At 45.8% G+C, this 23426-nt stretch overlaps 1 pseudogene; it reads left to right on the top strand.

Annotated features, from left to right (window-relative positions):
- Window positions 1-17643: 17643 nt before the first annotated feature.
- LOC116904376 lies at window positions 17644-23213 on the top strand (annotated as a pseudogene).
- Window positions 23214-23426: the final 213 nt, after the last annotated feature.

Genomic DNA, 23426 nt, shown 5'->3' with positions numbered 1-23426 from the left:
CGATTGCCATGGCAACAGATGAGCAGGTCCCTGTTGCCTATGGGTGATGTCACCATCATCTCGGGCTTCAGAGGCAACCTATAATCATAAAGCCGGTTCCTGATAACAACGCACCTCCCTTTTTCTTATCATAAAGAGAAAAAAGGGGGGAGAGGGAAGCCGATGGTGAAAGGGGAATAGGGGCATTGGGTCTCTTAAACTGCTTCCTGCTGTCTTGGGGCGCTGTCAACTTCAGGGTGTAGCTGACTTTTACCATGGGGGTCCACCTGTTAAATGTTCGCATCAGGCTCCTCTGTGGACAGCAGTTGGTAATCCTCTAACAGGAACTGATTAATAGTTTGGTTAGAAATTGTATCCATATAGGGGTTTCAGAAATCCAGGAATCAGAGGTCTCACATTCCCTGAAATTCTGTATGTCTGATTGTAGCTCCTGGATTTTATTTCTCACTATCCCAGATTGGTTGACATAGAAACAGCATTCTTGGAGGAACAAGCAAAGACCACCATCTTTAGCTTTCAGGAAATCCAGCCCCCATTGGTTCTGAAGCACCACAGCTACCAAAGAATCGATCTGTTTCTGTAAGCATGGTTTCAGACATTTTTTGAAAACCTGTGCTAAGCTTGGAAGAACTCATTATATTGCGTCATGAAAGTCGTTATTCCTGCAATCCCAGTGCCAGCACCTATGGCTATTCCTGCAGCGACCAAGAGTGGCATGAGCTGAACTGCCCTCTTATGTTGGGCAGCTATCATATCTACAGCTGGGATCGGCAAGGACTCATTTCCCTGGGTTACCCCTAGTTCAGGGAAAAGGAACGCCAACGTGCAAACTCCTGACCAGCTAGCGGTAGGTGATGATATACCTGAGTGCTGCAAGGAATTGATGTGCTTTAGATCGCAGGGCATTGCGACAGAGATGAGGTATCAAGGGTTGTGGTTCTACTGCAGTCTAGGGAGCTTAGTGTTCCTACAGAACATGTCCCAGATGTCTTAAAACAGTTTGCCACACCAAAACGAGGGATAGCGAAAAGGTATGGAGTCATGGCAACATCAGAGTCAGGGCAGCTGACAAAAGGTGAGGTGAGGTTAATTGACAGTACCACCAGAGAGGCTGTAAGTGGCAATTGTGAGCTAGTTCCAGGGGGTACACATAGCCAGCCATCTTTAAAGCAACCAGGTCGGGTGTCCCCTTTGCCCCTTCCCCCACAACAAACCTCTCTCACATGGTACTGTATTGGCCTGGTGTGGTCTGTCCGGACACAGGCTGCATTTCTAACACAACAGTTTCCCCTCATATTGTTATAAAGATAAGATTTCACAGTATTCCAGGCTGACCTAGAACTCACAATGATCCTTCTGCCTCAGTTTTCTGAGTATTGGGCATCAGCCACCACACAGAGCTCTTATTTTCCTGGTTGTTGTTAGTGGTTTGTTTGTTTGTTTGTTTGTTTATTATGAGACAGGGCCTCACACTATGAGTACAGGCTGACCTGAAACTCATCATGTATACTAAACTATACTCAAAACTGTAATTTTTCTGCCTCACTCTCTGTCTTAGTTAGGATTTCATTACTGTGAAGAGACACCATGACCACAGCAACTCTTATAAAGGAAAATATTTGATTCGGGATGGCTTACAATTTCAGAGGTTTAATCCATTATCATCATGGCTGAAGAATGGTGGTACACAGGCAGACATGGTGCTGGAGGAGCCGAGAATTCTACATCCTGATCCTCAGGTGGTAGAAGACTGTGTGTTACACTGGGTGCAGCTTGAGCATAGGAGACCTCAAAGCCCGCCTCCACAGTGACACACTTCCTCCAACAAGGCCACACCTCCTAATAGTGCCACTCCCTAGAGGCCAAGCATTCAAACACATGAGTCCATAGGGCCAAACCTATTCAAACCACCACACCCTCTCGAAAGCTGTGCTTACACATGTGAGCCATACATAGACCAGGATTTGTATAAATTTGAAGCCAACTTGGGCTGCATGAGACCTTTCTCATAAAAGCAGGAGCTGTGCATGGCAGCATTTGCCTTCAATCCCAGTACTCAGGAGGCAGAGGTAGGTGGATTTCTGTGAGTTTGAGGCTGGCCTGGTATACAAAGAAGTTCCAGGACAGCCAGGGCTTTCTTGAACCTTTCTTCCCCACCAAACCAAAGAAGAGAGAGAGAGAGAGAGAGAGAGAGAGAGAGAGAGAGAGAGAGAGAGAGAGAATGGAAAAAGAAGTCTCCATCTCATAATCAATCTGTAGCCTCTTAAAAATATACTTTATTGGGCTGGCAAAGTGGCTTAGCAGAGATAAAGGTGCTTGCCACCAAGCTTGATAAGCCAAGTAGGATCCCTGGAACCCACTGATAGAACTGGCTGTACAGGTTGTTCTTGATAGGCTGTGTATGTGGTGCACTCACACACAAATAAAAATTTTAATTTACTTTAAAAAAAAAAAAGAAGTCTCCATCTTTAGAGTGTACTAGATCAAGAATGAACCCAAATTTGAGTTCTCCACTTCTCTCCCTGTGTCATCTGCCTGTAGTTTGTGTCAGTGTGCACCTTATGTCTGTCTGTCTGTCACTAACAAAAGGTTTTTGTAGGCTTAGATTTTTCAAGACCCACTTTTAATAATGGTTCTCAAATGCTTCAATCCCCCCTTCTAGCCCAGCATCCAAAGGTAGGGGGGAAAAGATGGTGAACAGAACAAGGGGATGTGGACCTGTTTAGAAGTAGTGCCTTAGGGCAGTTTCAATCTCTGTTTGTTTAGTGGTGTCAGAATATCAAGCATGAATCGGCATCGGTGGCACAATCCAGTGGAAACAGCCAGGCCTCCAACAAATCAGCACTGGTCAGTGGGAGCGAGCGACCAGAGTCAGCTCAGATGCCAGAAGTTCTCTGTCTCATCTCTCTCAAGGAAGTGAAGATCAGCGAAGACAAAGACTTGAGACCAGCAAAGCTTTGCAAAGCTAGCTATGCAAGCTCATCTTCACTGTCTGTTCAGTCCTGTTTATACTTTCTCTAAACATCATGTGTCCTCCCATGGGTCTTGCCTTAGCAGAACACCACATGAGACTGTGTCCCATGACATATCCAGAAACTTCCACTTCAGGTTCTGCTACCTAATCACTGAATGTCACAGAGAACAAGGTGTGGGAAAGGAATGAGGGGTACTTTCTACAAAAGCCTTTAACAGTGTTAACTGACCCAGAACAGCTAACAGATGTTACTAAACTATCCACAGGCTACTCCCTACATTTATAGTGAATAAGTGTCCTAAGGTTACTTTCAATCTGTTGGTTACTTTCAGCAAGTGATTACCTCAACACACACACACACACACACACACACACACACACACACACACACACACACACTATTCTAGACCAGGGGCATGGAAGACTACATAGTTTAAGATTAAGGCTAGTAAATTATGGTTTACCAGTTGTAAAAAGAGATTACACCATGGGCTCTCTGGTTCTATGTCAACTTGGCACAAACCAGAGTCACCTAAGAGGAGGGAACCACTATCAGATGGAGCTGTAGGCAAACCCGAAGAGCATTTTTTTAATTAGTGATTGATGTGGGTGTGCCTAGTCATTGTGGGTGATGCCACATTTGGGCTGGTGATCCGGGGTTCAATAAGAAACCAGGCTGAGCAAGCTATAAAGAGCAAGCCAGTAAGCAGCATTCCTTCAAGGCCTCTGCATCAGCTCCTGCCTCCAGGATTCTGCCTGGATTGAATTCCTGCCAGGACTTCCCTCAATGGACTGTGATTAGCATATGTGAGCCAGAATAATTCCTTTCCTTCCAAAGTTGCTTTGGGCCAGGCCTTCATTGCAACAGTGACCCCAATTAAGACACACAAGTAGGGGTTGGGGATTTAGCTCAGTGGTAGAGCGCTTGCCTAGGGCGCAAGGCCCTGGGGTCCCCAGCTCCGAAAAAAAAAAAAAAAAAAAAAAAAAAAAACCAAAAGACACACAAGTAAAATGCATAGGAAGGTTGGTTATATTATTTTCTTAACTGCAAGTTGAAATTAGACAGAATACACAGTAAGAAGACAGATTGGGAACACAGCATTAAGTGAGCCCAAGGTACATGATGAACTTGGTTTCGAAGTCTAGCAAAGGCTCAGTTTCTGAAGTAGAGGGCATTTTCAGAAAAAGTTGTTTCTACAGTTAAAGCCATCAAGACTGGTCCTAAAGGGAGATTACTTGTGTTCCTGAGAAACAAAGGGAATTCTTTGACCTTATAGGCTCCAAGGGGCCAAGCTGGGAGGGGTCCCACACCACATGACATAGCGCACCTGCTGAGAGTCATAGATAAAAGATAAAAATAATTCAAGGTTGTCTTGGACTTTGGTATAGGGTTAGGACTGAGGACCTGAGTTAGATCTCCAGAGCCCACATACACACAATCTTATGGGCACACACATCCTCATGGCCAAGCACACACAGACACAGACATACATACATACATACATACATACATACATACATACATACATACATACACACACACACACACACTGAATAAATGTAAATTGTTTGCTTTGTTTTTTGAATAGAGTCTGTCTTTGCTGGAGTTTTAGGGCTGTGAAGAGACACCATGACCATGACAACGCATATCATTTAATTGGGGCTGGCTTACCATTTCTGAGGTTCACTGCATTAGTATCATGGTAGGAAGCATGGGCAGCATTCAGGCAGACATGGTGCTGGAGGAGCTGAGAGTTCTACATCTCGGTCCACAGGCAGCAGAAGGAAACCGTGTGCCATACTGGGCAGAGCTTGAGCACAGGAGACCCCAAAGTCCTCCCCCACAGGGATGCACTTCCTCCAACAAAGCCACACCTCCTAATAGTGCCCCTTCCTGTGGCCAAGTATTCAAACACATGAGTCTATAGGGGTCATTCCTATTGAACAACCATGAAGCCTTTGAGTCCACTGTCTGTCTGTCCTAGAACTCACTGTTGACCAGGCTAACCTCAGACTCGTAGAGATCAGCCTGGCTCAGCTTCCCAAGTGTTGAGATTAAAGGCATGAGCCACCCCACTAAGCTACTAAGTGTAATTTTTAAAAAGTGAAAATATGGAGGTTACGGAGATGACTCAGTGAAATTACCTTTAATCCAGATCCAGGGAACATGGTGCCATCTCCTGACCTCTTTGAGAACACACACACACACACACACACACACACACACACACACACACACACACCCCACAGGACACAGGACACAGACATATACACATACATTAAAAAAAAATTAAATCTTAAAAAAACATTTTTTGAGAGTGAAAAGATATACCTTACCCCATGGCTGGGGAGGTCACGACCCTAGTGGGGCAGGTCCCACGATTGTTCTCTTACCTAGATATGTTGTATCCATCAAAACTGTCCGTGGCTACAGATGGTGTTGCCATGAGTTTTGGTCAGGAAAGCCTCCTGGACAGTGGCCATTACTGCAGAGACTCCTGACTAGTCAAAGTCCTGAGAGTAGTGACTAGTGGACGAATTCTTGCCCTAAGGGGAACATCGTTGTCATCCAGCCAAGGGTTAGGTTCCCGTTAGGGTTCTCTAGAGAAGCAGAACTGACAACGAGAATGTATATTGAATGAGAAGGTATCAGATCGTCTTATGCCCTTACCGGAAACCTCAGCAGGAAAGTCTCTGCACTGAAGCAGGCAGCAGAAACGGAGTGGAGGATCAGGAATAGTTTGTTACATCCACAGCTCAGTGGAGTTGTCTCTGAAGCTCTGAACAACTGCACAGAGGGTGTTTCCATTCATTCATTCATTCACTCATTCATTCATTCATCTCAGTATGTATAGCCTTTTCAGCACTATTTTTAAGTACTTCATCATTGGAAACTCCCATCAGCCTTAGAGGGGCTACAGGTCTAAGACCAAAACGAGGAATCTCTTGCAGTCAGGCATGGTTACAGAAGCATAGAGTGCTGAGGTTAGGGCATTTTCCTGTCTTGTAAAACATGATAATTACAGGCAATCTGTCTCCCCAGATTGCTGTAAGTAACCGGTCCCTCCCGGTGGTCTCTACAGTTGTTTTCTCCTTTCATTTTGTTTTCTTTATTTCCTCCTTCAACACAATAGGGTTAGTCCAGCAATGGCTATTTCCCACTGAAGAGACAGAATCCAGTAGTTGCCAACAAGACTGGGGGTCTCAGTCGTCCCAGTTTGACACACCAAAGGCCTGAGGAATTCCTGGAGCACCACCGGTTTTCTGTCCAAGTTGGAAGCCAGAAGCTGTTTGTATCAGTGAGCTCACCAGCAAGAATGAAGGCCAAGAGAAGAAATACCATAATGCTTCTCTTCTGGGTCCTTTCACCTGGGATGCTGCCACAAGGAGCACCCAATTTAGGCCGGGTCTTCCCACATCAATAATCCAAGCAAGACAACCTCCCCCAGACGTTCCTCCAGATCAGCTCAGTGTGGAAAACCTTTCAGTGAGATTCTGTTCCCAGATGATTCTATGCTGCACCAAGCTGGCAATTAAAGCTAAATACTACAATCTCTCTCTCTCTCTCTCTCTCTCTCTCTCTCTCTCTCTCTCTCTCTCTCTCTCACACACACACACACACACACACACACATCTCTCAAAATGTCTTAGTGGATGCTCTACTGCTGTTAAGAGACACCATGACCAAGGCACCTCTTGTAGAGCACACAGGGGCTTACGGATAAGCACTGGTGAAACCAGGAATGTTACTCACGCAAGTCGTCTCCTCAACAGAGGGGATGTATACCCGTTTACTACCAGGAAGGCTGGGGTGGATCGCTAATGGCTTGGTGACCCTTGCTACCTGTAGGACCAGGCCTCGCCCAAATCCCCCAGAGCGTTTATCCCAGACTCTCCCTCCTTAGACCTTTATCCTCCTTGGGCTTTGTCTGTCATCAATAGAACCCATCCTTCGGTGAGATGCCACATTTGCTTTGTGGCCCGGTGACCTCAGATCTTACAAACAAGAAGCTGTTTGTATCGGTGAGCTCACCAGCAAGAGTAAGATCCTTAAGGTATTGAACCCATGTTCACGGCACACATCACAAATACTTTGCAAAAGTGTTCTGTAGTCATGCCTTAAGCTTTATTGGGCACATGGGATTGGGATCATTGATAACGAACTTTTCCAAAACTGTAGTGGATTTAAATATGTCTGAAATTAACTGGTCTGGTGTCAGACTCCAGAAGTTTCAACCAGCACCAGCTGAGTTGTGCTGAACTTCTTACTTCGTCTGGATCGTTCCTCTGCCAGCTCCAATGCTTGCAGAGACCTCGAAACTCTTAGAAAAGAAAGCGTTTAGCTGGAGGCTTACTTACTGTGTCAGGGGTGAGTCCATCGCCATCATGTCAGGGATCATGGCAGTGTACATGGCAGGCACTGGAGAAGTAGATGAGAGCTTCATCCATCCAGGGAGAGAGAGAGAGAGGGAGACGGGGATGGAAGTGTTAATAACAAGGCTGGAGTGTTGTGAATGCTGTTTTCTGTCCACGTCATGGCTGCTACATTCACCAACTCACAGCAGCTATGAGTACACGTACAAGACCTGCACAGGGCTGGGGTGCAAGTGTCGGAAGGTATGGGGAAGTGTGGACGCAGGGCCTGGTCCTGATGTGAGGGTAGGGTTTAAATAGAAAGTAAGAAGCATGCATAACTAAACAGCCCGGCAAAGTGCATGATTCTTGCCTACTAATTTACCAGTCTCGCCCGCAAGGTCATCTGATAAATTCTAAAAGATTTCACAGGAGATAAGCTTCTGCTCTGGCTGCTCCCAGCAGGAGATTTCCAGGGAGAGTTTAATTCTTGAGGGTCCTTTCTTTCAATAGTCTGATGGCACAAGTGTCTCTTTGGAATATATTCATTTCCGCCAATGTGGGCAATATCATTAAAAATAGCAAAATAGAGAACCTGACAGTAAATCAAATAGAAGATAGGCAAGGGATTAAAGAGAACCTAAATGAATGCAGTCAAAGCCATGACCCTGGAGAAGATATTATTACCTAAAAAATATGCTTTAAGAGCATCAGAAACTCAAAACAACAACAACAACAACACCAAAAAGCGTCCTTTGTAAACTCTGAGTCTGGGGGTATAGCTAGGGTGGCAAGGAGGGTGCTTGTTTCGCATTCACAAAGTCTTCAGTTCAATCCCTAGTCCTGCACGAATAGAACATGATATTGTTGTAACCCTAGCACCTGGGAGGTAGCAAGGAGGATTAGAAATCTAAGGTTGGGGCTGGAGAGATAGCTCAGTGATTGAGAGCACTGGCTGCTCTTCCTCGAGTGCCCGGGTTTAATTTCCTGAGTCCACAGGTGACAGACAATTATCTCTAACACCAGTCCTAGGAAATCTGATACCTTCCCTGGGCACCAGGCATCCAAATCACATGGTGCAGAGACATGAATGCATGGAAAACATATATGAATGAATGAAGTGTGTGCAGGTGGTTGTTGTAAGAGCCCCAGGCCCTTAGGAGGCTCCTACAGCTTAGCACATCTGACTCCATGTTGGAAGTGCTATGCAGGTCATAAAACTCAGCATATAAACAGCACTGCTTGCCAAAACTTTCTGGGAAAGTCTCTGTGGTAATTTGAAAATGTGTAGCCCAGGGAGTGGCAATATTAGGAGGTGTGGCTATGTTGAAGGCGTGGCCTTGTTGGAGGAAGTGTGTCACTGTAGTGGTGGGCTTTGAGATTCTCTTCCTAGCCGTGTGGGAGACAGTCTTCTGTTTGCCTTCAGAACAAGATGTAGAACTCTCAGCTCCTCCAACGCTATGCCTGCCTGGGTGCTGCCATGCTTCCTGCCTTGATGATAATTGACTGAACCTCTGAACCTGTAAGCCAGCCCCAAATAAATGTTGTCTTTTATAAGAGTTGCCTTGGTCATGGTGTCTCTTCATGCAATGGAAACCCTAACTAAGACAGTCTCTAACTGTATTAACCTTGCTTTTTGGCTTCTGTAGTCTGGCTAACTGTTCTTAACTGAAATACGCCAACCCTTGGCTTTTCCTGAGAAAGACTAGGGGCTACACTGGGATCCTCAATACCCAGCGTAGTCACCAGGTGACTAATGAGACCTTCTATTGGCTTAAACCCATGTCTAAGCATTCTCTGGTGAACACCGTACAACTCTTGTGAACCACAATATGCATGCTGGAAAGTGTATTCTAGCTCACAGTTTTAGAGGGGTTGGTTCTTGTTTTGGGCCTGGGGGCATACGATGACAGGGCAGAGCAATACCCTTTACTTCAGCCAGTTCATGAAAGAGGAAAAGAGAGAGGCTGGGAATGGGGTGTGGTAGGGAGATGGCTCAGTGGTTAAAAGCACCACAGACTGCTCGAGTGCCTCAGTGGGTCATAAAACAGGTTTCCTGTAGGATTACAGTTGACTGTCTCTTTCTGCTTACTGTTTCTCAGTGCTGCTTCAGAAATCTAACGCAAAGAACCCGGGTTTGATTCCCAGCACCCATTTGGTACCCCACAACCATCTGTAAATCTGGTTCCAGGTGGTTTGGTGCCCCTTTCTAGTCTGCGTAGGCACCAGGCATGCATGTGCACCAATTAGACATAAATACAGGCATGAAAACTCATACGCATACAATGAAAATCAAGTTGGCTTGGCATGATGGTGCATGTCTTTAATCCCAGCACTTGGGAGGCAGAGGCAGCGGGATCTCAGAGTTCAAACCCAGCCTGATCTACACATGCAGACCAGCCCAGGCTACGTACATAGCGAGACCCTTTCGATGATGATGATGATGATGACGACGACGACGACGACAACGACGACAACGACGACAACAAAATTTTAAAACAAAAAAAGAGGTTGGGGATTAACTGTTCTTTTACATGCATTTCTACAGGGGATAAGGGTACACAACTCAAAACAAAATGAGGGTCCTGGGGCATGAAATTGTCTTCTGTGCTTGTCTGTTTCTGTTCTACCACCATCCATACCCTAAGAGCTAGAAGCAAAACCTTCAACACAGACGTTTGGAAACTAAAGCACAAAGCAACAAAATGGAAGCCTGGTCTCACATCAACTCTACAGCTACCCTACAAGGAAAGGCTACAGGGAGACCAGCAAACTGGACCACTTGGGGAGGAAAAAGAGTTTACTGGGGCTGGGTGGCAACAACAGTACATGCCTTTAATTTCAACACTCAGGAAGCAGAGGTAGGAGGATCTGTGAGTTCGAGGCTACCATGGTCTACAGAGTGAGTTCCAGGACAGCCAAGTCTACACAGGAAAACCCTCTCTCAAAAACAAAAACAAACAAACAAAAAAAAAAAACGGTTCACTGGGGGAACAAACTGGGGCTGCCTCTGAGAACAGAGGAGAGCAACTTGTTAGGGACGGCAGGCAGGTTTTATCTGACAGCCAGAGGGAGAGCTCGGGCAGGTGAGCTCTTTGAGCTGATACAGGCTGGTCATATTAATCCTTTAATCCAGAACTAGATGCCCTCAAGAGGACGGCACAGGAGTGTGGGCAGATAAAGGAGGTATTGGATTTTCTTGCTAAGTAGAAATCTGGCTTTTGAGAGGAAAGCTGAGTTTGAGCTTCCATTTTCCCAATAACGATTCTGTTTACCCAGTCAGAATGCTTCCCTGTAGGACATGGTCATAGGCACTGCCACTGGGGATCCATGTTGGACCTAGTAGACCAGGTATTTTTGTTTGTTTTCTTTGCTTTTGGTGGGGCTTTCCTTTTTATTCCCCTTCACTTCTTTGAGACAGAGTCTCACTAGGTAACACAGGGTCTCACTAGGTAATAACAATGGTCTAGAACTCATTGTATAGACCAGGCAGGCCTCAAAATCAACACAAATCCACCTCCCTCTGGGATTAAAGGCATGGGCCATCAGGTGCCGTACCTGGCTTCTGTGTTTGACTTTTGGAAAATTAATTTATTTCAATTTTATGTGTTCTTAACTGCTGAATCATCTCTCCTGCCTCATGTATGTAGAGTTCTGTAGAATATGTGTGTATGTGTGTGATTTCATAGGTACTTTATACAACTTTAATTATGTCATACATAGTTTTGTTTTAAACATAAACATTAAAATGTTTGTCATATATTATTCAACACATGATAATTTAATATTTCTTTTATTGTTTGTATGTATGGGGGTACAGTGAGGGTATAAGTACATTTGCAGGTGTGTGCATGTTGTGGAAAGCAGGGATTGACCTCAGAGGTGTTGGTTTTTAAATGTTTATGTGTGTTTGTGTGTTTGTGTACGTGTGCATGCAGTGTCCTTGGAGGCCAGAGGGGCACTGGACCCTTTGGGACTAGAGTTACAGATGATTGTGAGCTGCCATGCGGGCGCGGGAATCAAACCTGGGTCGCCCTCTGAAGAGCAACCAGGGCTCTTAACCACTAAGCTCTGTCTCTAGCCCCTTGTTTTGTTTTCCACACAGGGTTTCTCATTAGCCTGAAACTTGCTATGCTAGGCTGCTGAGAGCCAGGGATCCATCCACCTTCCCCATCTCTCTGGATCTGGGACTCCAGGTGCATTCTACCATGTCTGGTTTGTTTTTAAAAAAACAAAAAACAAAACTCAGGTGCTGGGGATCCAACTCAGGGTACGTGGAAAGCACCCTACTGGCTTAGCTGTTTCCATAGACCTATTTGTTTGTTTACTTATTTTAGGTTGGCTCTCACTCCGTAGCCCAGGCTAGCCTCAAAATCAAGACAGCCTCCTGCCTTTACCTCTCATCTGCTGAATCCTGCCCCAGGCTCTCCAGTGTCAGGATTATCAGTGGCTTCCATGTGCTAGGCTAAAGTACAGCTCTACCCTGACTCCTGCAGCAGCCAGATGAGCCCCCTTCCCAAGATCCCCCTACTCAGGAGAAGACAGATTCTTGACACATAGTTCCTGCAGGAAGCAGTTGTGGGTTTCTGATTGGCAGGGATGGTGTTAGGGACTATGAGGTAAAGCCCTAGGTTAGAAGGCCTATGAGGTTAAAGAGCACATTTGTTAGTTTTCTGGTTTTTTTTTTTATTCTTTATTGTAAGTGAGGGTTTAATCTTGCTTTTGAGGTTGGGTGGGAGACAGGAAGAGAGAAAGCAGTATGGTCTTCTTCGGGGTCACACAGGCTCTGGCTAATCTAGCATTGCTATTTGAAACTAATCCCACGGGGGTTGGGGATTTAGCTCAGTGGTAGAGCGCTTGCCTAGTAAGCGCAAGGCCCTGGGTTGGTCCCCAGCTCGAAAAAAAAAAAAAAAAAAAAAAAAAAAAAACTAATCCCACACAGAAAGAGGTATTGCATCTATTTTGGGCGGGCAGCTGGTGCTGACCACTGTGCCGTGTTCTTTGGTCCTGGTTGCTGAGAGTTTTCAACCAGCCTCCCTCCTCCCCTCCTGAGTTCCCTTAATTTCCCCTGTCTTTCTGTCCTGCCTCAGGATTATAGACATTAGCCCCACAGTCAGCTAAATTGATGGTTCTCATGTCTGGCCGCCTACTGCAATTACCCAGAAGGAATATACAACAGCAGAGTTTAGATCCTACTCCACACAGTTTCATCCAGAGCAGCGGGGACCTTAGACCTCTTTACGTGATTCTGTGAGACCCTTTTTTTCTTTGAAACCAAGTGTCACTGTGCAGCCTTTAGAACTCACTATATACCCCAGGTTAAGCTCAAACTCACAGAAATCAGCCTGCCTCTGTCTGAGGGTTGAGATTAAAGGCACGCGCCACCACGCCCAGTTTATGTAGTGCAGGAAACAAACCCCTGGCATCCTGCATGTGAGGCAAGCACCCACCAACTGAGCTTCATCTCCAGGCAAATACCCTTAAACTTTATACTGCCTTAGTGGTTCATGGAGCGTGGGGGCCAGTCCCAGCGTTTAAGTTAAATACAGCTTCACTGTCTGTCTACCTCCCAGTATGAACTGAATTTCCCAGAAAGGGGATTTGGAGGAGCCTACGTTATTGATTCTACAGAGCTGACTGATTAGAACCTCAGGATTGTGGAGAGTTGTCGCAGATTCAGAGACAAATTATCTTGAACAATCTTTGATCCCCTTGCATAGCTGTGTGTGACCTGTGTGTCACTTGAAATGTGGTGGGGTGTATTAGATCACTACTACTCACCAATCCCAAAGCCAAGAATAGCCACAGATAGCATCTCAAAGCATGACAGAGACCCCTCCGCCATATTATAATCTTCTTGCCTGATGGTCTCACTAATTTCGAGAAGCACATTTATGGCTGCCCTGTTCTGTAATTGTGAAAACCTACCATGTTTGGCATTGTCACTGCTTTCGGCATAAACTCACTGTCTCCCGTTGGTGAGAGCTGTGTGTTGCTTCCATGGAAGAAACTGTGAAGTCTGAAGGAGTCTGGGCGCTCCCTTGGGTCACCATTTTCTTCCTAAGCAGAGAATGCTTGTTACTTTATTGGAAAACTGGAGATGGGAATTAGTAGAGAAAGAGGGTTTGTATTTAAATTTTTGGCTAGAACTAGGGAAACAAGAGCCCCCAGCTTCTTTCTACATTGTTTGCAGCAGCATTGTGATTTCTAAAAAATGAAGGGAGCGCGGGGCAGTGCGCAGGCTCAGCCGTGAGGTAAATTACCAGTCCCGGTAAGCGGTTACCCTGGGGGATAGCGCCACCTCTGGCTTGCTCCAGAGCTCCAGCCTGGGGCTTTCTGGATAAATTTTAATTCTTTAGAGCCCTTGTTAGAGAGCTTAAACTCCGAAGAGAAAAAGATTAGGGAAAAAGATTAGAGAAAAAAGGAAAGGGATCAACTGGTCGGATTCATCTTACCTCTGAAGCTGCTTCTGGTGGCCTGGTCGAAAAGGACCTTAGTGAGCTGGATAGTTTTACGTCAACTGTCACAGACTGAAGGCAACTGAGTGAAGGGGAGGCTCAACTGAGACCATGGCTCTATACGCCAGGCTGTAGGCCAGCCTGGAGGGCATTTTCTTAATTAGTGATTAATGGACGAGGCCCAGCCCACTGAGTAGGGTGGACCGATGGTCCTGGGTTCTGTAAGAAAGCAGGCTGAGCCATGAGGAGCACTTCAGTAAATGGCACCATTCCACGGCCTCTGCATCATCTCCGGCCTCCAGGTTCCTTCTTGGCTTCCTTTGATCATGAACAGTGCTGTGGAATCCTAAGTCAAATAAACTCTTTCCTCCCCAAGCTGCTTTGGCCATTAAGTTTCATCAGAGCAATTGTAACCCTAAGACATTTAGCTTTAAGGAAACCTGCCGCTGGACTCCCATGGCTCTGTCCCATGAGGGTGGTGGCCTGGAACATCTTCTGCCATTTCAAACTCCAGCTTCAGTGCATTGCTCTAGCTTGAGCTCGTTATTCCTTAGAATTTTTCAGCCTTTGTAGCTCAGAGCCGAAGGGGATGTCCCAGGACATCTTTCCAGAAGAGGGCGCTGTTTTGCCCTCGCTGAAATCATTCTGAGCGTCATCATGTTGTAAGGGTCCCGGCACTGGCAGGAGCCAAGCTATTCCAGAGAGACTCTTGTGTTCCTTATAGCTTTCAGGAGGCAGAGGCTAGTGGATCTCTGTGAGTTCCAGGTCAGCCTGATCTACAAAAACCCTGTCTCAAAACAAAACAAAACAAAAAGAAAGAAATTTGCCAGAAAATTGTGCTTGATAGAAAACAAACAAGCCGACCCAGCCAACCAGCCGAAAACCCTCCTCTGGCAAGGGTGTGCCAGATACTCATTTTAAAACACAGAGGCAGAGGCAGATGAATCCTGGTGAGTTCGAGGCCAGCCTGATCTACAGAGTGAGTTCTAGGACAGCCAGGGTTACACAGAAAAACCCTGTCTCAGAAAACCAAAAGAAAACCCACCACCAACAAAACACATTTGTTTGTTTGTTTGTTTGTTTGTTTGTTTGAGAAACATTGTCTCGGAAAAAAACTGAAAACTTTATTTACTTGAGAAAACCAAAGGAAAAGCCATTACCACCAAAACATTATCAATTAACTTAATTAATTGTATATGTATGTATGTGTGTGTGCATGAACTCCGTGATGTGCATCATGAGAATCAGTTCTCTTCTATCAAGAGGATTCAAGGGATTGAATGCGGTCATCAGGTTTGGTGGCAAGTACCTTTAACTATCTTTCTGGTAAGTTGAGTCATCTTGCTGACCCATGAGGATGCCCCGGACTTGCAAGGTAAGAACCTTTACTTAAGTGTATAGTGGGGCTCTTGTGATATAATTTGCCCAAGCTGAGCCCTGCCCAGCCTTTTTAGCCCTGACTGGAAAAACTGGGTAGGGACACTTCACTTCCTGGTGCACCAGGGCCCTGGAAACCTGGAATAGGCTTTGGGGCTTTAACAAAAATTCCCTTTTGAGTGAGGCAGGAAGTGGCAAAGGTCTGACTGGAGGAGTCTTGCAAACTGAAACAATGGGTAGCTTAGAGATAAGGAACACAAGACTGCAGTTGGAAACCCCATGGATTCCTGAGCAAGATCTCTTGGGCTTTGTCCCTACACAGCAGGAGGAGCCTGGGGGCGGGGTTGGGAGTGGGGGCGGTGGGGATCAGAGGCTGACTCCCTCTCCTATGATCAAGTGAAGGACTAGAGGCTGGATAGAAAAGGCAGAAAACAGGGTGATAGTAACATAAGCTATTTACAAAATTCAAGCTCTGGCTGAGGTGTGGCTCAGTAGCACCACGCTTAGCTGGTGAACCCGAGGCCCTGGGGCCATCATCAACTCTCTGAAATGAATACTAGAACAAAAAAAAATGAAAAGTCAAGGCTCAGGGTATAAATAACAATTCTTTGAGTTTATGTATGGTAGACAGTGTGGTATATGTACGGTGTATATGTGTGTGTGGTGTGTGTGGTATATGTGTGTGATATGTGTTATGCATGTGCATTATATACCAACGGTATATCTTATTTTTTAAGATTAATTTTATTTTATGCGTATAGGCATTTTGCCCGCACGAACATCTGTGCACCTGTGCATATGTCCAGAGCCCACGTGGGCCAGAGGAGTGCACCAGATCCCCTGGAACTGGAGTCACAGGTGGTTATCTACCATGTATAGGACCTGGGACTCCAACTCCAGTCCTCTGCAAGAGCAGCGAGTGCGATTAACTGTTGAGCCTTCTTTCCAGCCTTCAATGGGGAGTTTTAAAGAGAACGGGAATATGTGCAGATTTCCATCTTTAGAAGGTAACTCTCGATAGTATTTAGAAGGAAAATGGTAAACACAAGAATAGGAACCAGATGTCTGGGCTCTTGACTCAGCAGATAAAGGCACTTGCCACTGAGCCCAAGCACCTATGTTCAATCCCTCGAACCCGTGTGCTTATATCTCTTGCAGAGGACTGGAGTTCAGTTTCTAGCACACATAATAGGTGGCTCACATCTACTTATAAACTCCACTTCCAAGGAATCCAATACTTGTGGCCTCCAAAGACACTTGTGTCTTATGTGTACATCCTCTTTCTCTTACACACACACACACACACACACACACACACACACACACACACACACCTCTATCTCTCTATGTATCTGTCTATCATCGACCTATCAATCAGTCAATCATCAATTTATCTATCTGCCTATTCATTTGAGACAGGTCTTACTGTGCATCTCTGCCTTTTACTTGCTCCCTACCTAAGTGTAACCTTCCAGAGAGAGACATCTCTTGTCTGCACATGGCACTGGCATAGCACGGAAACTGTATGAATGAAGAAAGCGCGTGTGGTGGTTTGAATTTGCTTGGCCCAGGGAGCGGCACTGTTAGGAGGTGTGGCCTTGGAGGAATTGTCTCACTGTGTGGCTGGGCTTTGAGACCCTCCTCCTACCTACCTGAGGGATTGTCTTCTCCCATTTGCCTTGGAACAAGATGTAGAGCCTCATCTCAGCTTCTCATGGCTGCCTGGACGCTGCCCTGCTTCCTGCCTTGATGATAATGGGCTGAACCTCTGAAGTGTAAGCCAGCCCCAATTAAATGTGTTTTATAAGAGTTGCCTTGGGGGGTTGGGGATTGAGCTCAGTGGTAGAGCGCTTGCCTAGCGAGCGCAAGGCTCTGGGTTCGGTCCCCAGCCCCGAAAAAAAAAAAGAAAAAAAAAAAAAAGAGTTGCCTTGGTTATAGTGTCTCTTCACAGCAATGGAAATCCTAACTAAGACAGCAAGCATATTTGTCCTCTTCAAGAGCTGCCACAGTGTGACTGTGGGCTGTTATATACATTATCTTCAAACAACCCGGTTGAGTTTAGTATAACATTGCAGGTAAGGAACCCAGAGTGGTGCTTTGCCCTGGGCTATCTGGATGTCACAGCACCCTCAGACTCAATCAACTGATTTTAAAAAATATTGGGTTGGTGAAATGGCTCTGCAGATGAAGGTGCCAGCCACCAAATCTGAGAACCGGAGACACATTCCCAGGACTTTCATGGTGGAAGGAGAGAACTACCTCCTAAGGTTGTCCTCTGACCTCCCTCCTACAGTGTGGTCGAAGAGCTTCATGCATGCACAACGCATGTATAACTACATACATGTTATAAAAAGATTTATTAAAAAAAAAAGAAACAAAGATGGGTGGGCAGAGGAGGAAACTGGGAAGAACTGAACTATTTAAAGATAGTTGTAAAAACTGTCTTTACCGAGCACATGCAGACTTCTGTAGTTATCCAACATGCAACACAAGCCTAAGTTTCTGTGGCAGTGCTGCTGGTTGCTATGGTAAGAAACCTGGAGATAATTGGGACCTTAGAGGGAAGATGTGTGTAGGCCTTGAACTTTGGACTGTACTATCAGCAGAGTCCTGGAAACAGTCCTTCTACTGCCTGTACGTGGCTATTCCCTGCAGTGTACCCATGCACTAAATCAGAGCCGGGGTGAGGGCTAGCGTCTCCAGCTGAGCACTGCAGAGCCATAATGCTCAGCACCTCGGAGAAAAAGACTTCCACCAGACTCTTATCATGCTTTGTTGGTATTAATTACACTACAGTGGGACTGATTTCAAAGGTCCAGCAATTAAAGTTTAGGTTCAAGATATAGTAGCTGTCTTCAGACACACCAGAAGAAGGCATCAGATCTCATTACAGATGGTTGTGAGCCACCAGGTGGTCGCTGGGATTTGAACTCAGGACCTTTGGAAGAGCAATCAGTGCTCCTAACCACTGAGCCATCATCTCTCCAGCATGCTAAATTTCTTTAACAGGTGTTTTCTTGTTTGTTTGTTTGTTTGACACAGGTCCTTCTACATAGCCCTGGCTGTCTTGGAACTCACTATGGAGACCAAACTGGCCTGGAGATGAACTAAACTCAGACAGATTAAGCTAGGAGTTACCACTCCCGGCTTGTTTTTGTCAGTTGTAACTAATCAACTTGTCATTTTTAGTTTGCAATAACAGCATCAAATTTGCCACTTCGATTAATATTTATTTAACGGGCTTGACTTTTTTTTTTTTTTTTTTTTTTTTTTTTTTTTTTTTTGGCGCTGGGGACCGAACCCAGGACCTTGGGCTCGCTTGGGAAGGAAGTGCTCTACCGCCTAGCTAAATCCCCAACCCCAGGCTTGACTTTTAAAACAAGCTGTTTTTAGCTGGGCACACCAAGGCAGAAAAGGGTCAGAGCTCAAGGTTATCCTGTTACAGAGCTAGCTAGAGCCAGCTTGGGACACATTAGACCCTGACTCAAACACTTAATGGGGTGTGGTGGTGCATGCTTTCAGTCCCAATGCCCTCAGAAGAATAAATAAATAAGCTGAGTGGTGGTGGTGGCCACACCTTTACTCCCAGCACTTGGGAGGCAGAGGCAGAGAGCTCTTGTGAGTTTTAGACCAGCCTGGTTTACAGAGTGAGTTCCAGGATAGCCAGGGCTACACAAAAAACCCTGTCTTGAAAACAAAGAAACATTCTGTCTTAGGGTGTTACTGCTGTGAGCAGACACCATGACCAATGTAAGTTTTATAAAGGACAACATTTAATTGGGGCTGGCTTACAGGTTCAGCGGTTCAGTCCATTATCATCAAGGCAGGAGCATGGCAGCATCCAGGCAGGCATGGTGCAGGAGGAACTGAGTTCTACGTCTTCCCTGAAAGAAGCCAGGAAAAGACTGAGCATCTTCAGGCAGCTAGGAGGAGGGTCTCCAAGTCCACTCCCCACAGTGACACTTCCTCCAACCAGGCCACACCTTCTAACAGTGCCATTCCCTGGGCCAAGCATATGCAAACCAGCACATTCCACTCCCTGGCCTCCATAGGCCTGTTCAAACTCATGAGTCTATGGAGGCCATACCTAAACATAGCATAATAAAGTACATTAAGTCCAACTTCCAAAGTCCCCATAGTCTATATCAGTATCAACAATGTTAAAAGTCCAAAGTTCAGTCTCTTCTGAGATCCATCCAATCACGTAACTATAATCCCCTAATTAAGACAGGCAACCAGGGCTGGAGGGATGGCTCAGCGGTTAAGAGCACTGACTGCTCTTCCAGAGGTCCTGAGTTCATTCCCAGCAACCACATGGTGGCTCACAACCATCTGTAATGGATCCAATTTTCTCTTCTGGTGTGTCTGAAGACAGTGACAGTGTACTCACATAAAATAAATAAATAAATCTTAAACAAACAAACAAACAAAAAGACAGGCAACCAGCTGGGCAAACTTCAAACTCTGCCATTTCCATGTCTGATGTTAAAGTGGTCTTCAGACCTTCAACTCCTTTTTCATCTTTGTCGACTACAACAAATTTCTTTCTCCTGAGCTCCCTGTTAGCAGCTTTCCTCAGCAGATAGCCCTGGGCTCTGGCATCTTTAACATCTTTGTGTCTCTAAGGCAGCTTCAATGTTACAGCTTGTTTCAATGTCTGAGATCTCACATGATCCTCCAAAGTACTGGCTTCACTTCTCCAGCTCTGCCCTCTGTAACACTCAGATTGATCCACTCCAGTGCCTCAGCTGTTCTTGGTGATCCTCCCATGGTACCAGCACCTCCAATACACTGGGGTCTTCTGTTGCAACTAGGTTTCCCCAGTAGCCTCTCACAGGCTCTCTTCATGGTGTCAAGCCTCAACTCTTTTGCATGACCCCTTCAGTTCTGGGCGGTCAACTGCAACTGAGGCTGCACCTTCACCAATGGCCTTCCACGGCCTCTCACAGTGCCCAGCCTCAGCTGTTCTTCATGACCTCTTCATGTCTTCAAAGCCAGTACCACCTGGGTGACTCTCACACATTACCAAGTACAGTTGCAGCCTGAGGTACAACCTTGGCTATCTCTGGAACACAGTTTCTCTGTGCTCTCAGAGAACCCTTCCCAGAAGATTTCACCTCAGTGATGCTGATCTCTTTCTTAGCTCCAGCTAACCAGCATCAATTGTCCCTGTAGTCTCCTTCTCCTCTTGACTATAAAGCCAGAGACACATGGCTGAAGCTGCTGAGTTCTGCTGCTCCCAGGAGCTGGAGCATGGCCCCCTTGTTCTATTACATTATCACTCGCTTCCTCTTCTCTAACTCCTTCACTGCCTAAGCTTGGCTGTCCTGGACCTTGCTCTATAGAATGACCTTGAATTTAGAGATCTCTCTGCCGTCTCCTGGGATTCAAGCTGTGTACCACCACACCTGGATTTAAGTTTTTCTTCACCTAGAACTTGCTCTGTTCTAGGCTGGTCTTGAACTCAAAGATCTGCTTGTCTTTGCCTCCCAGGATTAAAGGTTTGTGCTAAGTTGCCTGGAGCTAACTTAGCTGGGTAGGATTTAGCCCCAAGGTCATTACTTCCTTAATTCAATTTAATATCCTTGAACACAGGATTCAGCTCCATTTCACTTCCTGGTTTCCCTTTAATACTCGAACCATATATTTTGTGTTTTTCCTTTTTCAACTTCCCTTTTTTCATTAAAATGCTCTTCATAAGAGTGAATTTTAGTAACCACACAACAGAATTTACACCAGGCTGTTTTGAGACTTCCTTTTTCAAAGCAATTAATCTAAATCTCTTCACCTTAACCTCAGGCACACTCTTTGGACAATGGCAAAAAGCAGCCACGTTTTTCCCCAAAATACCACAAGAACAGTCTCTAGGCCACATACTGAAATTCTTCTTCACTGAACCACCCTGGGCCAGGTTCAAATAATTCAAATTGCTTTCAGTAACAGTCTTCCAAATTCCTACTATGGTAGCCCATTAAGTTCCATTTAAAGCATTCCACTGTTTTCCAAATCCCAAGTCCCAAAAATCCACATTCCTCCACACAAAAGCATGATCAGGCCCTCACATCAATAACCCACTCCTGGTACCAACTTCTGTCTCAGTTAGGGTGTTATTGCTGTGAACAGACACCATGACCAACATGAGTTTTATAAAGGACAACATTTAATTGGGGCTGGCTAACAAGTTCAGAGGTTCAGTCCATTATCATCAAGGCAGGAACATGGCAGCATCACAGCATCCAGGCAGGTGTGGTGCAGGAGGAGCTGAGTTCTACATCTTCCTCGGAAAGAAGCCAGGGACAGACTGAGCATCCCCAGGCAGCTAGGAGGAGGGTCCAAGCCCACCTCACAGTTACACACTCCCTCCAACAAGGCCACACCTTCTAATAGTGACATTCCCTGGGCCAAGCTTATGCAAACCATCACACACTCAAAAAGAATAAATAAACATATATCTTAATTTTGATAATGCAGTGTTTTCTTGAAGAGGTGGTATTTCCCCCCAGCCCTTTTCTAATGTTTGAAGGGATGAGGATTTTGATTGTTTAGAGATAGGGTCTCACTATGTTCGCCTTGGCTGCCCTAGAGCTCACTGTGTGGACCAGGCTGGCCTCAAACTCACAGATCTGCCTGCTTGTGCCTCCCCAGTGGTAGGATCAAAGTCGTACCACCATACCAAGCCAGTTTTCATTTTTGCTGCCTTGTGTTGTTGAGGTTTAGGTAGAAGAAGGTTAAAAGCCTGGGTAGCATTACCTAGCCTGTCTAGCCTGCCATTTTGTGCTGTTAACTAATATTATAAGGAAATTTTTCTCATGGGTTGTTTCTGGTATTGCCAGGAAACTTTCTCGTGCTGTCTTAGTCAGGGTTTCTATTCCTGCACAAACATCATGACCAAGAAGCAAGTTGGGGAGGAAAGGGTTGATTCAGCTTACACTTCCACATTGCTGTTCATCACCAAAGGAAGTCAGGACTGGAACTCAAGCAGATCAGGAAGCAGGAGCTGATGCAGAGGCCATGGAGGGATGTTACTTACTGACTTGCTTCCCCTGGCTTGCTCAGCTTGCTTTCTTATAGAACTCAGGTCTACCAGCCCAGGGACAGCACCACCCACAATGGGCCCTCCCATCCTTGATCACTAAAGGAGAAAATGCCTTACAGCTGGATCTCATGGATGCATTTCCTCAAGGGAGGCTCATTTCTGTGATAACTCCAGCTTGTGTCAAGTTGACACACAGAACCAGCCAGTACGCATGCCCAGATTGATTAAATATTCTGTATATAACCATTTATTATTACATAATCTGTATGTAATTATGTTCTGTGCTCTTGAAAACCAATCACAGCGGAAGTTAGAACTGCTTTGTATAGTTAACCAAGCCAATTACCAGGCAGCATTTCCCACATCTATGTACAAGATTTTATGGTTTTTGCTTTTATAACCTGCCCCTGGGATGGACCCCAACACAAGAGAAACACCTGCATCAATATAAAAAAGGTTACTTGAAATAAGACTTCTGACAGACAGGCGGCAGCAAGCGGCTGGTGTCCTCTGATTGGTTGGAGCCAACCGGTGCCAGGCAGGCTGCCTCGGCTGGCACAGGCCCTGTCGAGCGAAGACCGTTGGCCGAAACAGCGCCAGCGTCGCGGGCATGTGCGGTGCCCTCTTCGTCCGGTACTGCATCTACTTCGACCGCACAAGGTGGAGTGACTCCAACTTCAAGAACAGGCTTTGAGAACGAAGAAAGAAACAGAAGCTCGCTAAGGAGAGAGCTGGGCTTTCCACGTTACCTGATTTAAAAGATGCTGAGGCTGTTCAGAAATTCTTCCTCAAAGAGTTACAGCTTGGTGGGGAGTTATTAGCACAAAGTAACTACGAGAAGGGTGTGGACCACCTGACAGACGCAGCTGCTGTGCGTGGACGGCCTCAGCAGTTGCTGCAAGTGTTAGAGCAGACGCTTCCACCACCAGTGTTCCAGACGCTTCTGACCAAGCTTCCAACCATTAGTCAGAGAATTGTCAGTGCTCAGAGCACGGCTGAAGGTGATGTGGAGTGAACCAGGTACCGACATGACCGAGTCTCAGTAAAAGAATTTAACAGTTAGCTTGGAAGCTGATCTGCTCCGGGGGGCTAAGGGCAAACTGTGCTTGTCATGAACTGTCCCACACTGACATCTGCCAAAGTGAATGTGAACCTTGGTAGATCCATGTCTGTTCTATTTATTTTCCCAGTGAAACCTATTTTGATAGAGCTTTTCATTTTATAAATA

The sequence above is a fragment of the Rattus rattus genome, chromosome 6, assembly GCF_011064425.1.
Source record: "Rattus rattus isolate New Zealand chromosome 6, Rrattus_CSIRO_v1, whole genome shotgun sequence".
NCBI lineage: Eukaryota > Metazoa > Chordata > Mammalia > Rodentia > Muridae > Rattus > Rattus rattus.
The sequence above is the reverse complement of the archived record's forward strand: the minus strand, read 5'-3'. Positions and strand labels throughout refer to the sequence as shown.